This window comes from Trichosurus vulpecula, chromosome 1, assembly GCF_011100635.1.
Source record: "Trichosurus vulpecula isolate mTriVul1 chromosome 1, mTriVul1.pri, whole genome shotgun sequence".
NCBI lineage: Eukaryota > Metazoa > Chordata > Mammalia > Diprotodontia > Phalangeridae > Trichosurus > Trichosurus vulpecula.
The window spans coordinates 490639757-490652882 of record NC_050573.1 but is presented as its reverse complement, the minus strand read 5'-3'; the positions used below and the strand labels follow the sequence as shown (position 1 = coordinate 490652882).

General features: G+C 38.5%; 1 protein-coding gene across 6 annotated transcripts in view; it reads left to right on the top strand.

Annotated features, from left to right (window-relative positions):
• The window catches only part of PAM (peptidylglycine alpha-amidating monooxygenase), a 409388-nt gene that overhangs the window by 79600 nt on the left and 316662 nt on the right, over window positions 1–13126 (top strand). The window lies entirely within an intron of this gene.

Below are 13126 nucleotides of genomic sequence, written 5' to 3'. Positions count from 1 at the left end.
AGATCAATACTTCCCCTTTTCCATCCTCCTCCCTGCCCCTGGCAAAAGAAAGAAAGAAAAAGAAAGAAAGAAAGAAAGAAAGAAAGAAAGAAGGAAGGAAAGAAGGCAGGAGGAGAGAGAGAGAGGGAGGGAGGGAAAGAGGGAGGAAGGAAGGAGGGAAGGAAGGAAGGAAGGAAGGAAGGAAGGAAGGAAGGAAGGAAGGAAGGAAGGAAGGAAGGAAAACCCCAATAAGGTAATGGGAAAATATAAGTGGCGTAATGGATTTTGATAAGTTGCATGTCGTGGGTATAGACAACAGAATTTCAACAAATTTAGAAAATGTAAAGAAAAGAAGCCGAAGAATATGTTAGATAGCAAAACGCCCAATATTTAAAATCAGAGACCCATGACTTATGTCTTTGTTCATTACTTGGGTATGTTATTGTGCAAGTTGTTTGGATTAACGACTTAAGCTGAAAATTCTGACTGGTTTTCTTTATGTTAACTTTTTGTTCTCTTATTTTTAGTAGTTAAAATTATGCTATAATTATAACATTGAATAACATTAAATATATTAAATATATAGCATTAAATATATAAAAGCATCTTTACACTATGTATATTTTAAAAGGATATTAGTTTTAGAAAGAGGAATTTGTATCTCAGAACCATTTTATTATTGAGCAGCTATCATAGAAGGGGCATGAATGAATTTTTTTCTTTAGAATTTAATATCCATTTTCCATTTTTTCTTCTAAAGTATTTACCATCAATAGCCAGTGAATAACAGATGTCTCAGGCTTGGCTCTTATAAGGGTATATTTTTCTCCATTCCCCTGCCTCTGAACTTTTCTATGTCTCTCTTAGAATTGTGTCAGTTCAACAAGATTAACTGTATTTATTTCTTTTTATTGATTTCCAAAGAACATTCATAATGTCTTACTATTAATGTTGCACTAAAAATTATAGTTTGGGTTTGAAGTGATGGTACAGGACAGTTACCAATTTTAGTTTAATATTTGCTAGAGAAGAAGAAGCAAAATAGAGAGAGATGAAAAATCTTTTATCCTTTCCCATGGTTGAAGGCTAATGCTAGCTGGGAATAAATAAATAGCTTCTTCAGTTTCGTCTACCATTCTCTGTGGAAATGTTGATTAGTGATTGCATTTTGGAATTTGGATATGTGGAGTATTCTGGAATTATAGCTTGTCTTCCTACAATTAAACCATACAATGGCTTTTCCTGATAGCACAGTGGTTGACACATTATATGCTTTATAAGCCTGCTGATATGTTTTCATAAAGAATTTCAGTTTTGGAACAAATTAGAAAGATACAAACCCCAAATATTTTAATTACATTGTGACATTCCTAATGAAATAAAAATCATATCAACTAAATTTATTCTTTAAAATTTTCTCTGCCTCACAAATATTAAAAAGGCATTTGATAATTTCTTTACAAGTCTACCAATTTTTTTGTGTCATTGTGTTATGTCCTGGATATAACTGTCTTAACACACTAAGATTGTTGAACAGTTCATAAATAGAATGAAAAAAAATGTGATGTTACTTATCTTAAGTAATGTCTATTTTTCCAAAGATTTTGAAATAATGTAATGTTGCTTAATTTAGTAATTCCTATGTTTAAAGAAATTCAGCCATGTCACAGATACAATTTTTGCCCTGTAATTATACATCCTTATTTTGGGGAAAGGGCCAGGCTCATGTCACTGCTGTTTACAATCCTTCAGTGTCTCATCATGGCTTACAAGGTCAACCTGACAAAGTTGGGGAGTGAACATCCATATAGCACCTACTATGTGCCAGGCCCTGTGTTAAGCACATTTTACAAATACTGTAATCTATTTGATCTTCACAACAACCCTGAGAGGTAGGTTCTTATTATCTCCATTTTACAGCAAAGGAAACTGAGGCAAACAGCTGGTAAGTGACTTGTCGAGGATCACACATCTAGTAAGTGCATAAGGTCACATTTGAACTTGGGTCTTCCTGACTCCAGGCCCAGAACTCTATCATCTGTGTCACCTAACTGCCTTAAAAAAAATTACTTCATCCTTGTCAATTTCTTATCTCTAGCATATAACCAAGAAATAGTCATTGAGGCTGTTGACCTCAGTTTCCCTGTTTGTGAAATGAGGATGATAATGCCACCTATTTCCTAAGATTGTTGTGAGGGCAAAATGAGATCAGCATTTGCCAAACATTTTTGTAAACCTTAAAGCACTACATAAATGCTGACTGTTATTGTTATTTTGATTGCTATTATAACATAAATTTGTAGTTGATCCAGGTAGCATAGTTGCAAAACTCCTGCTGGCTCCATTCAGCATCCTGTGACTAGGAGCAGAGGTGGCAGATGGTAGATATAAAGCTAGGATTAAAACCATGCCTTTTGAGCTCTGATACCTTAATTGTGATTTTTTTTTGATTGAGTTAAATAATCAAAATTGGGTGTGAACTGAGCCTGTATACCTCTTTGAATTAATCAAATGTGAGTGATTGAGTCACACTGAGCAATTTGCATATAAAAGGAAGACATCATCTCAGAACTGAAGGGCTAGAAGATTCTGAGGTTCTGGATTCAAGAGGTTGGACTGGTCATGCTGTTTACAGTATATCTTTGAGAACTATGGGAGTATCGAGCTCTGTCAGAGAAGGGAGATATTGAAAGGAGTTATTAGTTATATAGGAATCTTGGAGTAGAGGACCCAGGTCAAAGGAAGTCCCTAAAGATCAGCTTTTTTCTCCAATTTCCCCTCCTGCTACCTGTCTGTCCACAGACATTGTAAGAAAATATACTGTTTCATTACTCAAACATTTCCAGTAAACTGAATTTTGCCTCAACTACAAAGAGACCAGAGATTTGTTAAAGATCGATGTAAGTTTAGGCAGAGAGTCCACCCTCTACCTGGTGTTAAAATGTTTCTTAACTGGGACTTAGATTCTGACCATCACAGAAATTTTCATCTAAGATTAACTCCCAAACGCTGAAGAAGATGGAGCCGAATAGACTTTAAGAGGAATTCTGTTGTCCTCAATGCTTAACATGAGCTAATTGTTACAATAGAATTCACATAAGGTTGGGGTTTGGGAAGGCATGAGTGGCAGTAGGACCAGGAAGAAAGGGACTAAAGGATATAGTGTAGCATTTAATTAATTGGGTCACCAAGGCTCAGAATTTGGAAGGAAGGAGAGTATAGGCAGAATAGGACTGATAGTCTGGTTTCAGGGTGGAAAGATTTCAGGTCATAGTGAGAACTAGAGGAAGGTTTGGGAGGAACAGGACAGAGGGAGAGATAGATGATAAGAACTTCTTGATCTGATAAAGGAATTTTCCAAAGTAGACTCTAGATTGACAGCAAGATCTAGGATGGGACTGTGACTCCACGTATCTAAGGAGTAAGTCATGGAAATGGAGCAGACAGAAAAACGCAAGTTTGGGGTATTTGAGGGAACATGTACATTGATGTTTTTAAGTATGCGGCTAGGACTTAGGGCAGAGAGGAATAATGTAATTCAGGCACTGAACTCCTTGGGAAAGGAATGAAAATGTCCAGGTGGTCACTAATAATCTCACACAGGTTTTGGAATTGGATTGAGTGAACCTCAAAGGAGGCAAAGCTGCTGAATGAACACAGTAAGGAAAAAAATAATAATAGCTAACTTTTATATCTAGCTTATTTTGTGCCAGGCTCTGTGCGAAGTGCTTTGCAATTACCTTAACTGATCCTCACAACAGCTTTGGGAGGTAGGTGCTATTATATCCATTTTACAGATGAGGAAACTGAGGCAAATAGAGGTTAAGTGACTTGCTCAGGGTCACACAGCTAGTAAGTATCTGAGACTTGATTTGAACTCAGGTCTTCCTGATTCCAGGCCTAGTGCTCTGTCCAAAGTCTGAAAGTAGCAAGAGGGGGCAAGGAATATTCCTACTCTGCTTCCATGTTGTCAGAGAGTGTGAGAGAAGATGCAATCGGGAGGAAAGTCTGGATTGCACTGGCATCCTGGTACCAATGAGAAAGGAGAGTAATGAGAATCCAGTTTCAATCAAGTCTAGTTGACAGGCATTTATTAAGCACCTGCTGTGTACCAGGCACTGCTAAATGCTGGGGATACAAAGAAAGGGATAAAATAGTCCCTGTTCTCAAGTGTAAAGCAGGAGACAATAAACACCAACCATGTACAAACAAGATCTATGCAAGATGGATTGGAAATAGTTACAGAAGGAAGGCACTAGCATTGAAGGAGAATGGGAAAGGCTTCTTACAGAAGGTGAGATTTTATCTGGGACTGTAAAGAAGCCAGGGAAGCCAGAAAGTAGAGATGAAGAAGCATTTCAGGCCTAGAGGACCAGCAGCAGAAATGGATGGAGACAGGAGGAGTAGCTGATGTGGTCAGGCTGTGCTTATGGAAGATTGGATGGACATGGAATTTAGATAGAAAGCTGCATGGAGGATGGGCTGGAATGGGCATTGAGAAGTCACAGGGACTGAACTGAAGGCTATTCCAATGGTCCAGTAGGGGGAAAGAGTAGAAATGGCAAAAAAAAAAACACTTTTGGTATTCTCTTTGTTGTTGGTGGATACTGAAAAGTTTTGTTGTATTGACCCTGAATTGCCTATTTGTGTATCTCTGCCTGTTCCTTCCTGCCTTTTTGTGCCTCCTCACTGGCCAGTTCACATACGTTAAGCATTTTAAATGGAAAGCTTAAGTTATATTTAGAAAGAATTTACATTTTTATGAATGGGATTTGAAAGAATGAGGAGTATACTGAGTCAATCACCATTTGAAGTAACTTGATATTTAGAGTTATCTCATTTCAAACTCATCTTATGGTGAATTCTAGAATAATTGTTTAAGGAGAGACTGTATTGAAAGTTGCATGTTTTCATTTGGCCCAAGTGAGTAAAATTGCCAAGTTGAAAGAAAGCCTAATTGATCTTTCCAGGGCACTGTTAATTATAACTATCTTCTTTATTGATTTGTGCGATAGCCTCTGTTTCTTCTGTATTGGCAGAAATTTCTCTATTATGTGGTATAAAGTTGTACTTGGGATTTTGCCATTTTTATAATTGTATCTAAGATGTCTTTTGCTTAGTGACTTTTGACATGGGATTTAGATAGAAAGCAGATAATTCTAGATAAAACATTTCATTGAATCAACTGGAAATTTACACCTCATCTTCATGACAGCCAGTAATTATAGGATTCAAGTTATTTTTTTCTGAGATGTTTATGCTGAATTTACTTTTTATGGCATTAATGGCATGAATCATGAGTTAACCCTGAATTTTTTTTTTCGATTTCAGGGTTTTTTATATTTTATTTTAATTTTTTTAAAATTTTAAATTTAATTTATTTATTTAATATATTTAGTTTTCAGCATTGGTTTTCACAAGAGTTTGAATTACAAATTTTCTCCCCATTTCTACCCTCCCCCCCACTCCAAGATGGCTTATATTCTGGTTGCCCTGTTCCCCAGTCAGCCCTCCCTTCTGTCACCCCACTCCCCTCCCATCCCTTTTTCCCTTCCCCTCTTGTAGGACAAGCTAAATTTCTACTCGCCATTGCCTGTGTATCTTATTTTCTAGTTGCATGCAAAAAACTTTTTTTTTGTTTTTGAACGTCTGTTTTTAAAAACTTTGAGTTCCAAATTCTCTCCCCTCTTCCCTTCCCACCCACCCTCCCCAAGAAGTCAAGCAATTCAACATAGGCCACATGTGTATCGTTATATATAACCCTTCCACAATACTCATGTTGTGAAAGACTAACTATATTTTGCTCCTTCCCGACCCATCCCCTTTATTGAATTTTCTCCCTTGACTCTGTCCCCTTTTGAAAGTGTTTGTTTTTGATTACCTCCACCCCCATCTGCCCTACCCTCCATCATCCCCCCCTTTTTTATCTTCTTCCCTCTTCTTTCCTGTGGGGTAAGATACCCAATTGGGTATATATGGTATTCCCTCCTCAGGCCAAATCTGATGAGAGCAAGATTCACTCATTCCCCTCCTCACCTGCCCTCTCCCCTCCTCCCACATAACTGCTTCCTCTTGCCACCTTTATGCGAGATAATCCACCCCATTCTATCTCTCCCTATCTCCCTCTCTCAATATGTTCCTCTCTCCTCCCTTAATTTGATTTTATTTCTTTTAGATATCTTCCCTTCATCTTCAACTCACTCTGTGTCCGCTCTCTCTCTCTCTCTCTCTCTCTCTCTCTCTCTCTCTCTCTCTACATATATATATGTATATATATATACACACAAGATATATACATACATACACATTCACTTATATATATATATATATACATAAACATATATACATATATGCATATTCCCTTCAGCTACCCTAATACTGAGGTCTCATGAATCATACACATCATCTTTCCATGTAGGAATGTAGGAATGTAAACAAAACAGTTCAACTTTAGTAAGTCCCTTGCAATTTCTTTTTCTTATTCTTTTTCTTGATTACCTTTTCATGCTTCTCTTGATTCTTGTGTTTGAAAGTCAAATTTTCTATTCAGTTCTGGTCTTTTCACTGAGAAAGCTTGAAAGTCCTCTATTTTATTAAAAGTCCATATTTTGCCTTGGAGCATGATACTCAGTTTTGCTGGGTAGGTGATTCTTGGTTTTAATCCTAGCTCCATTGACCTCCGGAATATCGTATTCCAAGCCCTTCGATCTCTTAATGTAGAAGCTGCCAGATCTTGGGTTATTCTGATTGTGTTTCCACAATACTCAAATTGTTTTTTTCTGGCTGCTTGCAGTATTTTCTCCTTGATCTGGGAGCTCTGGAATTTGGCGACAATATTCCTAGGAGATTTCTTTTTGGGATCTATTTGAGGAGGCGATCGATGGATTCTTTCAATTTCTATTTTGCCCTGTGGCTCTAGAATATCAGGGCAGTTCCCCTTGATAATTTCTTGAAAGATGATATCTAGGCTCTTTTTTTGATCATGGCTTTCAGGTAGTCCAATAATTTTTAAATTCTCTCTCCTGGATCTATTTTCCAGGTCAGTGGTTTTTCCAATGAGATATTTCACATTGTCTTCCATTTTTTCATTCCTTTGGTTCTGTTTTATAATATCTTGATTTCTCATAAAGTCACTAGCTTCCAATTGCTCCAATCCAATTTTTAAAGTAATTATTTTCTTCAGTGGTCTTTTGGACCTCCTTTTCCATTTGGCTAATTCTGCCTTTCAAGGCATTCTTCTCCTCATTGGCTTTTTGGAGCTCTTTTGCCATTTGAGTTAGTCTATTTTCAAGGTGTTGTTTTCTTCAGTGTATATTTCAGTATTTTTTGGGTCTCCTTTAGCAAGTCATTGACTTGTTTTTCATGGTTTTCTCATATCTTCCTCATTTCTTTTCCCAACTTTTCCTCTACTTCTCTAACTTGCTTTTCCAAATCCTTTTTGAGCTCTTCCATGGCCTGGGACCAGTTCATGTTTTTCTTGGAGGCTTTTGTTGTAGGCTCTATGACTTTGTTTTCTTCTTTAGGCTGTATGTTTTGGTCTTCTTTGTCACCAAAGAAAGAATGCAAAGTCTGAGACTGAATCTGGGCACGTTTTCATTGCTTGGCCATATTCCCAACCAACTAATTTGACCCTTGAGTTTTTCAGCAGGGTATGACTGTTTGTAGACTAAAGAGTTCTATGTTCCACGTTTGGGGGGGAGGTGCCAGCTCTGTCACACCAGCACTGCTCCTTCCCCAAGAACCCCCAACCTGGACTGGGCTTAGATCTTCAGCAGGCTGTGCACTCCTGCTCTGATCTGCCACTTAATTCCTCCCACCAGGTGGGCCTGTTGCCAGAAGCGGCAGCAGCTGTAGCTGCCCCACCTCAGCTGCCCCCAGGGCTGGAAGCCGAACCCTGAACTCTTTCCACTCCCGCAGCTTTTCCCACTAACCTCTCTGCTGTCTTTGGTATTTGTGGGTTGAGAAGTCTGCTAACTGCCGCATCTTGCTGATTCAGGGCGCTAGGGCCCGCTCCGCCCGGCTCCTGGTCTGTTTGGTCCGCGCTGCTCACTCTGGGCTCTGCTCTGCTCAGCTCCCAGCTCCCAGCTCCCAGCTCCGTGTGGGATAGACCTCACCCAGAGACCATCCAGGCTGTCCTGGGCTGGAGCCCTGCTTCCTTCTGCTGTTTTGTGGGTTCTGCTGTTCTAGAATTGGTTCAGAGCCATTTTTTATAGGTTTTTGGAGGGACTCGGCAGGGAGGTCATGCTAGTCCCTGCTTTCCAGCCGCCATTTTGGCCCCGCCCCACCAACCCTGAATTTAATACAGTATTTTCCCTTATTTCTTTCTGCCAATACCTGTTTCAAATTATTGAACTATTCAGAAAGACACAAATTTTGAGAGAGATGTAAAATACCTTATTGCCCATAATATTTTTAAGAGTTTCCTGAATAACTTCTTCAGCAAGTACACCTTTGGAAAGAATTTGGGTGGCTGGTTGGTAGGATGTTGTTTCATATCTTGTAAAAACCAGTCATAGAAAGGGAAGATCTGGCTCTCCGTTAGTACATTCATTGCAATTCAACAAGCACTTATAAAGCACCTATACATGTTACTGTGCATATGCAAGTTTCCAAGGTTAGAAAGATGAAAAATGTAAAAATTCTTGCCCTCAGGCTGGTGACAATCATGAATATAAATTAATGCAAGTTGGGATGTATACTCTTAAGTATCTTGAACTGGATGACATATGTGCATCTCAAACTCATGCGATACAAAGCAGAATTCATTATTTTTTCCCCAAAATCTTCCCCTCTTCTGAACTTCCCTAGTACTCTTGAGGGTGCCACTATCCTCCTAGTCACCCTGGTTCTCAACCTCATTCTCCCTTCCTCATTCTCACTCACCCAGTCTTTTCCTTTCTATCTTCAGGACATATGTGGTATAAATCCCCTTCTCTCCACTCATTTAGCCACAACCCTTCAGGCAATGAAGGATCCCTTTTATGGGGGGGGGGATCCGGGAAGGCTTTATAGAGATGGCTGTTTCTTCAGTGATTTCTTTGTTAGTGTGACTCTTCCTTACGCAGGTTGAGATTCAGGCTCTTATCTCTTGACTGACCTACTGCAATAGCCTTCTGACTGCTTTCCCAGCCTCAGTGCTCTCCCAGTCCAGTCTACCCTCTACTAAGCTACCAAGATGATTTTTCTAAATGGTAGCTTTGACCTTGTCACATCCCTACTCTATGAGCTCCCATAGCATCCTATTTCTTCAGCATCAGTTATAGTCAACTTTATTTGATATTTTAATCTTTTCAGCCAGATCTTTGCCTTTTTTCCTACTTTTCACATTTTCTTATACTTTATACCCTTCATGCACTTCGTGATCTAGCTGTACTGGCCTATTTGCAATCCTTTGAACATAACACTGCATTTCCTATTTCCTAGGAGATGCATTGGTGTCTGTTTATCTAGAATTGTCTGCTTTCTGTCTAAATTCCATGTCAAAAGTCACTGCATTGGTGTCTCCTACCAGGAATTCTCTTTCCCTTCCCTTCATCCTGGCTTCCTGCAATAATCAGCTCAAGTCCCATCTTCCGCAAAAGAACTTTCCTGCCTCCTCCTACTGCTAATACCTTCCCCTTGAAGATTGCTTGCTCTGTATAAATCTAATCTCCTGTACATATTGCCTAATTCCATTGGAACAAAAGCTTCTTGGAGGTAGGAACTGTCTCTTTTGTATTTGTAGCAATGGTGCTTAGCCCAGTCATTGGCCTGTAATAAGCGCTTAATAAATAAATGCTTTTCATTCATTTGTTCACTTAAATTTAATTAACTACTTTAACCTGAACACCATGCCTAAAGATAATTCACATTATATAATTTGTTATTTCAATAATTTGAAGATCCATTATTTTGTTAGTGTGAATAATTCTTCCATAGATGTAGATTGCACAACCTCAGCAAGGGGTTGTTGTGACTGAAAAAAAAAATAACCTGTCTTCTGGTGCCCAAGCCTCTGATGATGAGATTGTCCACACTTGGCTAGAATGGTCCTTGGGCAATAATCAGTCAGTCAGCAAGCATCTATTGAGTGCTTATTCAGGGCCAGATACTGGCACACCCTGGAGATGCAAATAAAGGCAAAAACTTTCCCCATATATTGGGGCTGGAGGTTGGCATAAGAAATTAAATGGGAATTTTTGGAGAGTTTTGTGGAAGCTGCAAATGACACATGAAGGCCAGCAGATGACACAGAAAAAGTTTAGAAACTCAAAAACGCATTAAATTATGTATGGTATTATATAATATCAACATATTTTATCTTTTAATACCATAATAATTCAGACTTCTTCTCTGGTACAAAAGGAGGGCCAAAAATTTTCTGCGGATTTTCCAGGTTGTGTATGTGTATGGAGGGGGGGAGGTCAGGGAGGGAGGGGGTACCAAACTCCTAACCCCTGTAAGGCACAAGAGATAACTGTACTTGACTTGTGCTTAAAGCCTGTCCACCTTGATAGGCCTTGTCAGAGCTTGTTCCCAACTGGTGTAGCCTTCTGGGATCCAGGGTCCTGGAAGCATAGTGAATCAGAGCACAGTGATACAGCAGGGTAGCACTTTAGTTGATAAATAGAATAATTTCTTGACAAAAAAAAATTACAAAATATGACATTAGCTTAACATTTGCTTTGGCTGGAGTTTCAGTAAAGCTATAGTTCCTGTTTATTTGTTTGTCACCAAGAAAATCAGTACTGTCATTCTTAGAGAAGCCATCTCAGTATAAAGTGAATTGTTTTAGCCATGTTTAAAAGTAAGAGATCAAGAGGGATAAGTATTAATCATTTTAGTTGTAAAAAGATGTTTTATAAATTTGAGGTCTTGAAAGATGAAATTGTCTGATCATTAAGCTTAACGAAGCTGTTTGTGTCCTGACCTTCAGTAAGCAGAACTAAAATAAATTTATTTTCTTTACTCTCTGCCTCCCCTTGGTATCAGTGGCCTAAGTAATTTATACCAATTATTTCAGAATCAGCTCAGATTACTAATGATCGACCATTGGCACAGTCTCTAATTTGACTACTACTCTTTAGGCCTTGTGTTCATTGCTTTTTGGAATCAGTGATTGCCATGAAAAACAACACAGCAGAAATTCTCTAGCTAAAGAGGTGTCAGAGGAAACAGGAGAGTTGGGCCAGGAATAAAGATTCTTATTCCAGTGTCCACTGAACAGCTGAGCGTGGCAGGTTGAGATAACTCTTCATTTTAATAACCTGTTACTTGTTCTAGTTCTCAACTATTAATTCCTGAACCTTGATGTCCTTGGTTCACTCTTAGACCTTGTTATGATTCTGGCTTTGTTTGCTTCCCCTCTAGATACTCCCTCCTTCCTACTTATGGCCCTTTTAGCTCCATGGCCCATATTCCTGGCTCTCAATAGTGGCTTCTTGATGCAGCAATTTTTCACCTGTACCACTCTAGGTACAGTGTGGGCAGCTAGGTGGTGCAGTGGGTAGAGTGGTGCACCTGGAGTCAGGAAGATTCATCATTCTGAGTTCAAATTTGGCCTTAGACACTAGCTGTGTGACCCTGGGCAAGTCACTCAACCCTGTTTGCCTCCATTTCCTCATCTGTAAAGTGAGCTGGGGAAGGAAATGACAAACTACTCCAGTGTCTTCTCCAAGAAAACCCCAAGTGGGGTCACAAAGAGTCAGAAATGACTGAAAACAATTGAACAACAACCGGCATAGGACTTCTTGACTGACAACTTTCTCCCCTATGCCACAAGTGCGCATGCGCATACACACACACACACACACACACACACGTGCGCACCCGCTCATGCACACCCTGCCTTACTCCTCAAACTGAGATTTCAGTCAGCTCTGTATATCCCATTTAGGGATCCTGAGCTGGCTTTTGTGCAAAAAGAGGAAGGCACAACACTTTTTTTTTTTAAAGTTGTGATTTTATATTGAGATCACTCTATCCTCTAGTGCCATTTCCTCAGAATTGAGAAAGCTTAATAAGAGAGCCCATTTTGGGAGTGATTACAAGGCTAGGAATGGAATCAGTGATTGGAAAGTAAGATTTTATGTTCCATGTCAGTTAATTATCTGTTATCTGAACTGGCTCACATTTCTTGTACTTCCTGATGTTGTAAAGGTGCACTGTTTGCAGTATTTCAAGAATACTTTTAATGGGATATTAGATATTTAGTTCATATTTGTTGTTTCTATGTCATTGACAGTTTTTACTTTCCAATAATAAATATCAGTATTTAAAATATATATATATATATATATATACACACAGCATACACACATATGTACATACAGCATACACACACATATACACTTTCTCATTCTCTCCTTGCTTATTCATTGCAGTGATGCTGAACTTAGTTTAGAAGCTTATAGCTTACTACTGTAATTGATTATTGTCCCATCCATACTCTATTTAACATGAGAGTTAAATGCAAGTTTAACCTTCTAGCCTTTTATATAAGCCTACTAGTAGTGATTTCATTCTAAAGTTGAATAATAATAAATACCTTATGTGGTAAGTAATAATTTTTTGAGGGTATCATTTTTTTTTTGCCCCAATGAATGTTACCTGGAATTACAGGATACGATGTCTAGAGAGCTGGGTTCTCCATACAATAGTGGAGCCAAGCTGCATTACTATAGCTCCTTTTCCTTCCCAGTAGCATGGGAACTGAATGAAGCAGTGGAAAGGTATTAGCATAATCTATGTTACTATAGTTACTCTAGAATACTGAAGGAGAATGAAAATGCTATATAGATAGGGATTGGTGATAATTTTTTTATAAAACCATCAAGTGAATCTTTCTTACACTGTGAGTGCATATTTTTTTTACTACTAACAAATGCTTGAAATATAATTTGTCAATGTAGTGAAGTAACATTGTCTTTATTATATTTGCACCATCTGTTAACCAATCTCAGTAATTTCATTCTAAGCCAATTCTTAATTATCCACACTAATGAGGTCATATATTGAATGAATCTTTGAATTCGATATTTCCTGCTCCAAAACCTGATTAAAGGCAATAATTTCAATCATTTACTGGTCAAACCAGAATAGCTACTAGCAAGCAGCAAAAATGAACTATCCTCCTCCTTTTTTTTTAAACTTCTGAGGGCACCAATAA